The 9,774-nt window shown below is 45.3% G+C and overlaps 2 non-coding genes across 2 annotated transcripts; both read right to left on the minus strand.

Moving 5' to 3' along the window:
- Nucleotides 1–1,064: 1,064 nt before the first annotated feature.
- On the minus strand, nucleotides 1,065–1,254 carry LOC143990499 (U2 spliceosomal RNA). Its single transcript, XR_013277368.1, has one exon. It is a non-coding gene; the product is annotated as a U2 spliceosomal RNA (small nuclear RNA).
- A 5,945-nt stretch (nucleotides 1,255–7,199) lies between these two features.
- Nucleotides 7,200–7,385, minus strand: LOC143990537 (U2 spliceosomal RNA). Its single transcript, XR_013277386.1, has one exon. It is a non-coding gene; the product is annotated as a U2 spliceosomal RNA (small nuclear RNA).
- Nucleotides 7,386–9,774: the final 2,389 nt, after the last annotated feature.

The raw sequence follows: 9,774 nt of genomic DNA on the forward strand, positions 1-9,774 counted from the left end.
CATCAGAAGGGCAATCGCTTCCCGTTGCCCGGGGACTAAGCCTAAGGCCAATAGCAACAAGGGACTCTCCCCCCCAAGGCCGACCGTTGGGTACCCGGGCACCTTTCAGCTAATTCACACACAGTAAGACTGCACTGGATCTTAGCCAAAAGGCCAAGAAGCGATAACCCAATTTTTTCTCTTTTCCAAACGAGTGGCGCCCTGCCCGCAACCCAGAGCTCACTGAGAGCAGCTGCCCAGGGCCCGTCTGCCCTTCCCCCATGTCTAGACCGGGCGGAGACGCTGATACACAACTTTTCACACCTGGCCTGGGATGGCGGCCTACTCCCTTCCTGATGACCTAGATACCAATACACATTCCTAACACCTGTCCAACACCTTGACAAGCACTTGCTTACCTTGGAAATGACCAGCAGGCAGCCAGCAGCACTAAATGCACACATCCAGGTGCTCCTCGTTGCTTCTCAACGAGGGAAAAGCATTTGTATGAGACCGCCTCCTGGACACGTGGATGAAAGCCAAAAGGCTGGGACCCACTAGAGGGAGACACAGGCTGCCAAATGAATACTCAGGGAGGGACTGCTTTTTAGCAAGCTGGCTGTACTAAGGGAAAGAAATGGAGCAAAGTCAGCCTTATTGCCATGGCTGAGCTGGCTGGGCTGCTGCTCTCCAAACTGACATGGAAAGAAAAAAAGGTCTCATTTTAGGCCTTGCATAGAAAGTTCATTCAAACTCGAGCTAACTGCCTTGTCGAAATGTGTCTACTTGCTGACTTGATATGTTTGGCTTCTTGCAACTACTGCCACTTCACCTGCTTCTTCCTGAGCAAAAAAATATTAAGTGAGCAAGGAAGGAGGGAGGGAGGGAGAAAGAAAGAGAGGCCAAGAAACTGACACGAAGCAAAAACACCAGTACACACAGGTTCAACACAAGTTTATTGCAAAAATGAACAACATACAGACAGCTTGTGAGCAAAAGTAACATTGCAAGTGAGCAAGCAAAAGGATGAGGATGGAGGAGAATTTGTTGTTTGAATTCATTCTGTTTTTGGAAACTGCATAAGAGAGGGGTGCACCGATCCTGGAGGTACTGCAATACCAGGTCGATGCGTGGAGTGGACAGAGCAAGCTCTTCTTCCATCTCCCTGTTCTAAAAATCCATTTAATATATGGTCCCCAGATAGGGGACGTATCAGATATTAAACTGATAAGAACAGATATTTTTTTTTTTTATTTACTTATCAGACTGAGAGGTTCCACTCATTTTTTCCTCATCCACCTTCACAGGCTTAAGGAACCCCAAAAAAACCTGGCAATCTCATCATCATTTAAGTTCCATTAAAAGAATCAAGATTGGATCAGACACCACAAAATCAATACAAAAGTACATCCCATTTACTCCTCTTCCACAAAGATTCCGCCTCCTCCTCCCCAAAGGCTTGCACATCTCTCATATAAATAAAGTGCAATCTGGATGCAATCATACCAATGCATTCACGTGTTGATAACAAAACATTCTTCCTTACACATAACTGTCTTGCATTCCATAAGACCTCTTTCGTAATGCAGCTTAAAATCCATACTTTTCTCTGCATTCCCCTCCCACCTCCCGCCAACCCGAACATCAACACTAAGAAGGAAAGGTTCCCGATCCCTAGGATTTCAGTAGCAAATCTTGAAAGTGTATTTTTTATTTCGTAAGCGAAATCACAACCCCAAAAGACGGGATATACTGATTCCACTCCTCCACATCCTCTCCTTGGGCATCTGTCATCCCGCACTAGGTCCCTAGATTTTAAAAAGACTTTCGTCTGAAGACAATCATGTAAACCTGACCATACTATTTCCTTTTGCCGGTTATTTACATCCCTCCATCCCAACCTATCCCAGATAACTTCTGACACCGAGGAGGGAAAGTTGAAAATCGGGCAAGGCAGCTCGGCCCTCCTTAGCCATCTTACCAACCTACTCTTCACTGTCGCTTCTTCTCCTAACTCCCTTAGACAGGTATTTTCATAGAAAACTTTTAGCTTCAAGTAGTAGGATGGAATCACCAGAGCTGTGGGCCTCGACAGATCCCTACCACACCACCCGAACCTAACCAGAATACGCTCGGCATGATATCTCATAAACCTAGCAGTCTTCCCACCCCCCGCGAAAATCTTAAAAGCGGAGAGCCAAAAGTGCATGTTCAAAAACTCTTGGATGTCTGGAAAGCCCAAACCACCGTTCCTCCCGACTTTCTTTATTACATCCCTCCCCACCTTCTCCATTTTGGAGCCCCAAAGGAACATAGCCATCATTCTCTCAATCTTGCTGCACCATCGAACGTTAAAAGGAAACATTATTGCATAGTGGAGCAACAAGGGCAGCAAAACTGCCCTGATGACCAGCATTTTCCCTGTCGGAGTCAATGATCTCAGCTTCCAAAAACATACTTTTTTCTGGACTTTCTCATATGCCCATTCAGCGTTTACATTACTAAAAAGGTCCCTCTCAAAACTAACCCCCAAAACCTTTATAGCAGGAACCCCAGGGATTTTGTCCAATTTTATCACATCATTTCCACTTAAACAACAAATACTGCTCTTCCCCTAATTAACCCTTAAACCGGAGACTCCAGAAAATATCCTTAGCTGTAAATCGAGACGATTCAAATCAGCCTGCGTATTACAGAATGCACAAAGGTCATCCATGTAACAAATTGATTTTAGTCTAGAACCATCCCCCCCAGGCAGAAAAAAAAACTTTAAAACCCTTATCCACTTGCACCTTCCTCAAAAAAGGCTCCATAACACAAATAAAAAAGATCGGGGACAGCGGGCACCCCTGCCTCACACCAGATCGAATTAACACTGGTTCCGACAAGTTCCTGTTAACCAGGATTTGATTCTCGATTCCCAAGTAGAGACTTTTGAATATGTTCACCACTTCCTCCAGAATCCCCAGTCTGACCAGACACTGAAAGAGAAAGGTGGGATTCACCTTATCAAAGGCCTTTTCCAAGTCTATCCCTGCTACCGTCAGAACTGTATTATTTGATTGAGCATAATACACCAGGTCATGCAATAACGTAAGGCCATCTGCAATTCTACATCCTGGGACCGCACAAAGTTGCCATTCCCCCACCATCTTACTAACCATCTCGCTCAACCTCTTAGCAAAAACTTTGGCAAGAAGCTTATAATCGCAATTCAATAGGGTAATGGGCCTCCAATTCTTCATGTCCCGTTTGTCCCCTTTCTTGAAAATTAAAGTGATCAGACCGTCCTTCATTGACGAAGCTATACACGTCTGGGATACACAAAAATTGATGACCTCAGCCACATGCATCCCTACTACAGGCCAGAACTTCAGATAGAACTCTGCAGGCAAGCCGTCTTTTCCTGGAGTCTTCCCCTGTTTCATTTCTTTCAATCTGTCAAAGAGTTCTTCTGTAGAGATTCCATCGCGCAACATTATCTTATCTTCCTCGCTCAAACCATCCTCCAAAACACTACAGTACACCTCGATCTCCTCTTGCCTCACTGCTTCTCCTCCACCATAGAGGTCTTGGTAGAAATTCTTCACCTCTCTGGAAATTCCCTGCCCAAACACCTCTTTTCCCTGAATTAGGACAGATTTCAGGTGCTCGTTTGAGTTGAGCACCTTCTTAAAAAAGTATCGAGAACATTTCTCCCCTTCTTCAAGATCTCTTAATTTTGCTTGGAAGATCAAATTTCTCCCTCTCCGCTTGAGTTTTTCATTCCTACGCTCTCGAACTTGTGTAATCTCTTCCTCTACTTGTAATCCCCACTTTTTGCACCGGTACAGGAAGAAAAGTTGCTCCACCAATTTAGTATTTTCTACTCTTCTCTCTTGGGCTTTCCTTATGCCGACTCCCTTGAAAAAACCTACCACTTTTTTTTTTTTTTTTTTTTTACAAAAGTCCCACCACTTCAGGATATTGCCAAACTCCCTCTTCCTCCTAATCAAACCACCAAAAAGGGCTTCAAAGTCTTTAACGACATTGGGGTCCTCTAGCAGGGAAGTACTGAGTTTCCACACCCCCCTACCAAAAACCAGATCTTCTTTTAGAGACACTCGACAACAAAGCAACATATGATCTGAGAAGGAGACATTAACAGTATTACACTGGCTCACCCGCCACCCATCAGAGAGGAGAACAAAGTCCAGTCTGGACCTACAAGACCCGCTATCGGCGAAGTAAGTAAATTGTGAATCCCACCTCCTCCAACCACCCTTGCCGCATCCCGTAATCTAAAATCATCAATAATCTCATTAAGAACTTTTGACGTGATATCTAAACTACTTTCCCCAGAGCCTTCTCTATCCTGAGGATACCTAATAGTATTAAAATCCCCCACCACCCTCCCTGGCAAATATAGCCTAAGGCATTCTAATAACTCTTTTCTCTGTTTTTTTCCCGCATGCCCATACACATTAAACAGCCTTACATCAACCCTTTTATAATCCAGCATACACATTAGCACTCTCCCTGGCACCACCACTTCGTACGACCGAATCTTTATATTATTGTTTTTAATTAACACCCCAATCCCCTCATTTCTTGAAGCATTTGCTAATGACCAGACGCTCTCCCCATACTCCCATTCAGGCATTTTAGCAACACGCGACAACCATGTCTCTTGCACACGAATCACATCCACATCCATGCTTCGCAATTCATCTAAAACAGCGATTCTCCTCCATGCAGAGTTAATACTCCGCACGTTGACAGTTCCGATAGAGAGGGTCATTATGACCAGAAGGAAAAAAGGAGCTGCCAGCATAAAACTTATGATAAGTCGTTCTTTGTCAGCCTACTACTCTGCTTCCTGACTGGCGCTGGAGAATTGGCAGGCTCCTGAATATCATCAGGGCCCCCGCTAAGAGCGATCGCCAGGGCACCTTCACCCCTGTCTGAATCCTCCCTCCTGGCCTTCTTTCTAGCCAGCTCTTCCTCCTCCTCAGACTGACAAGGGATTTTTGTCCACATTCCAAACTCTGACCACTGTCGATACTTACTTCTTCTAGTTAGGAATCGAGTGAAGAGGATATTTCCGACGCACATGTCCGGGGAGTCCGAATCCAGAGCTCCCAGGCTGACCATATCTTCCTCCATTTGCCCCTCCTCTTCTTCCCCCATTGGCTCCTCTTCTAGCTCTGCCTCTGGCACGGTGTTTTCCTGTAGCCCCACCTCTTCGGAGGGTGGCTCAGCGTCATTGACCTCCAAGGGGGAACTTCTGGTCGGGACCTGCTCGGCAGGGGCCACACCGGTGTCCTTCACCTCGTCGCTCTCTGCTTCACAGCCAGACGCCCCCGAGGTGGCGGAGGTGGCGTCACCAACCGAGCCTGCATCACGCTGTTCAGCGGAACTCTGTCTTGGGACCTCCTCCCCCCGTTCTTCGTCAGGATCCACCTCCACATGTGACCTCCATACAAAACTCTAACGGCCTCTGAAAAAGTGTTCTTGCCGTTTTTGAATTGATCGCAATTTCTGGCCAGGTGACCAGGCTTCCGTCAAAGGTCACAGACCCTGATCTTTCAACATTGCGCTGCTACATGCTGTGCACTCCCACAGAATCTACAACGCTGCCCTTTATTACACTCTGACTTTGTGTGTCTATAGCTAAAACAGTTCTGACAGTACATTGGCTGGCCAGGGTAAAAGAGGAACCCTCTCTCCCCTCCTAACGAAAAAACAGCTGTTGGGCGCTTCACTCCACCCACGCACTCAGGGTCATTTCTAAATCTTCCCACAAATTTATATTTGCCAGACCAGATCCCATATTTATTAGACTTTCTCTCTGCCACGCAAATCTTCACATTATGATGACAAAAGGGCCCTGACCAAAGTGGTGGTAATACGCTTAAGTCATAACTGGATCTTTTCATCTTTCCTCTAGCTCTCTCGTATACGTTCCACGCCATCTCTGAAGAAACAAAGGTCACGATACCCTGCCCCGGAAAATCTTGTAGACACATAATGTCTCTTAGCTTTACGTTTAAGATCTTCTTCAGAAGTAGAACCACGACAGTCTCCAAGGTAATACCAAGGTTCAGGTTGGTTGAAAATCGCACGGAATCCCGCATTCCATATGCCGCCATCGTGAGTTCACCCTTAGAAGGGCGATCGCTCCCCGTTGCCCGGGGGCTAAGCCTTGGGCCAATGGCAGCAAGGGGGGCCCTCCAAAAAGGGACGGTCCCCCCCCCAAGGCCTACCTTTGGGTACCCCAGGCACCTCTCGACTAAGTCACTCGCAGTCAGACTACACTGGATCTTAGCCGAAAGGCAGAGAATAACCCAATTTTTCTCTCTTCCGAGCGAGCAGCGCCCTGCCCGCAACCCAGAGCTCACTGAGAGCAGCTGCCCAGGGCCCGTCTGCCCTTCCCCCATGTCTAGACCGGGCTGAGATGCTGATACACAACTTTTCACACCTGACCTGGGATGGCGGCCTAATCCCTTCCTGATGACCTAGATACCAATACACATTCCTAGCACCTGTCCAACACCTTGACAAGCACTTGCTTACCTTGGAAATGACCAGCAGGCAGCCAGCAGCACTAAATGCACATATCCAGGTACTCCTCGTTGCTGCTCAACGAGGGAAAAGCATTTGCATGAGACTGGACACGTGGACGAAAGCCAAAAGGCTGGGACCCACTAGAGGGAGACACAGGCTGCCGAATGAATACTCAGGCAGGGACTGCTTTTTAGCAAGCTGGCTGCACTAAGGGACAGAAATGGAGCAAAGTCAGCCCTATTGCAATGGCTGAGCTGGACTGCTGCTCTCCGTACTGACTGAAATGGGCAGGAAAAAAGGCCTCATTTTGGGCCTTGCTGAGAAAGTTTATTCAAACTTTAGCTAGCTGCCTTGTCGAAATGTGTCTATTTGCTGACTTCATAGGTTTGGCTTCTTGCAACTACTGCCACTTCACCTGCTGCTTCCTGAGCAAAAAAATGGAGCAAGCAAGGAAGGAGGGAGGGAGAGAGAAAGAAAGGCCAAGAAACTGACACAAAGCAAAAACATCAGTACACACAGGGGTTCAACGCAAATTTATTGCAAAAATGAACAACATACAGCTTGTGAGCAGCAAAAGTAACATTGCAAGTGAGTGAGCAAGCAAGCAAAAGGATGAGGAGGATGGAGGAGAATTTGCTGTTTGAATTCATTCTGTTTTTGGAAACTGCATAAGAGAGGGGTGCACCGGTCCTGGAGGTACTGCAATACCAGGTCGATGCGTGGAGTGGACAGAGCAAGCTCTTCTTCCATCTCCCTGTTCTAAAAATCCATTTAATATATGGTCCCCAGATAGGGGACGTTTCAGATATTAAACTGATAAGAACAGATTTTTATTTTTTTTTGTTTCCACTCAGAAATCTCAAATCTCAAAATCTTCAGTTTTTAAAAACGTAAGTCTTTAAATTTAAAATGAAACATCATCGTGGACTATATTTGCATTATTCTGTTCCAATCTTTCACTTTCCAAAACCTCTCTGCTTGCTCTACTCCATAATCTTTTTTATCTTTCAAAAAATATATATATAAATAACTCAACCCGCATCCATTTATACAGGAAACGAACAAAACTCCGGACAGCCGCACTCCGGATTAGTTGAAAAATGAAAATGCCTTTATTTCTTCAAGTGAAAAAACTCCATGTCACACAAAACATCACAGCAAAGGGAAAAAACATAGAACAAAATTTCTGACGTGTTTCACGCTAAAACCAGCGCTTACTCATAGATAGCTTTTGTTCAAAATGAAAAACAAATATATACTATACAGGTGTCAACATGTGATAATAAAATCAAAGGTGGAAAGCAGTGACAGCTGATGAACTATCATCGTGAAGTCTCCACACATGTGTCTCCTGCACTTGATCATTTGGTGACCAAAAGTGTAAGAGTGAAAAGAAAAGAAAAAGAAAGAATAAGAAAAAAGAGAAGACAAGAAAAGGGGGGAGAAGAAGAAAAAGAAGGGGGGAAGAAAAAGAAGGAAAGAGGAGGGATGAGGGGAAGAAAAAAAAGGGGGGAGAGGGGAAGGATGAGATAGAAGAAAAAAATGGGAAAAGAAAAGAGAAAGGGGGGGGGGGGAGGGGAAAGGAAGGAAAAGAAAGGGGAAAAAAAGGGGAGAGGGGAAAGGGAAAGAAGAAAAAGAGACCCCTAGGTCTGAATCAATTGTGTCAATGTATGTGAAAAATGATTGAATGAAACAATAAAAATATAAATGTGTGAATGATAGTGATAGTATTAAATAATGATGATGGTGATACTATTAATAAATATAACTGGTAAATAAATGTATGTAAACAGTGAGATGTGAAAAAAATGATGAAAGAAAATAAATATTAATCAATTCTACTGAAATCAAAAAAGTCAGTGATGATTATTTATATGTTATTTAAAGTGTTATAAAATACCCATGAAGAGTAATAGAGATCGACATCCATTAATCTTCACAATGCCGATTGACTGGTAGTGTTGGTGTCGACTGTCAAATGATAATTCATAGTGTGAAAAACCAGTGTAAAACCATGAAATTGATGAGATTATCCTAATGACGAATAGTCTACACGTGTGGAGAACCCAGGACTCCAAGTAAATCACAGCCGTCAACTGCTTGCAAAGTTGTACATGCACCAACCGATCTTGACCTTTTATCGGTTGTAAAAATAAACACTAACAAATAAAAAATACATCGAATCATGATCATAAATTCATCTTGACATTTACCATTATATTTTCAAAGCTAAAAAACACACATTAAATATAAAATCATTGATATTTCAAAACAAACCTGAATCAAATTAAACAAAATGAGATACAATACAATAAAATAAAGAAAAAATAATATGAATATAGATATGAAGTCCGGCTGTGAACTAAAAACACCCTTGAAAAAATATATAGTTGCTAAATGGTCATGACTAGAAATGTAAATGTACCGTATATACTCGAGTATAAGCCGAGATTTTCAGCCTCTTTTTTGAGGCTGAAAGTGCCCCCCTCGGCTTATACTCGAGTCATCGCTGTCTGCCCGCTCGATCAGCGTGTCGAGCAGACAGACAGCGGCCATTCTATTCAAAAGCCGCGCCTCCGGCTCCGCCTTCGCCTGTGATAGGCGGAACACTGAATTTCCCAGCAGCCTGTGTTCCGCCTATCACGGACATCGTATCATCCTCGTACTACGGACGAGGATGATACGAAGGCAGTGATAGGCGGAACACAGGCTGCTGGGAAATTCAGTGTTCCGCCTATCACAGGCGAAGGAGGAGGCGCGGCTTTTGAATTTTACAATGGCCGCCGAAGAGGGCACGGGACGGAGGCAAGGCAAGGCAAGGCAAGGCAAGGCAAGGCACGGCACGGCACGGGACGGGACGGAGGCAAGGCAAGGCACGACACGACGGCAAGGCACGGCACGGGACGGAACGGAGGCAAGGAGGCAAGGCACGGGACGGAGGCTCGGGACAAAGGTAGGCTGGACACACACACACACACACACACACACACACACACACACACACACACATACACACACACACACAGGGATGGGTGGATGGATGGAGACACACACAGGGATGGGTGGATGGATGGAGACACACACACACAGGGATGGATGGATGGATGGATGGAGACACACACACACAGGGATGGATGGATGGATGGACACACACACACACAGGGATGGATGGACGGACACACAGGGATGGACGGACACACAGGGATGGACGGACACACAGGGATGGACGGACACACACACAGGGATGGA

The sequence above is a fragment of the Lithobates pipiens genome, unplaced genomic scaffold, assembly GCF_037356315.1.
Source record: "Lithobates pipiens isolate NorthernLeopardFrog02 unplaced genomic scaffold, aLitPip1_a1.2 Scaffold_18, whole genome shotgun sequence".
NCBI lineage: Eukaryota > Metazoa > Chordata > Amphibia > Anura > Ranidae > Lithobates > Lithobates pipiens.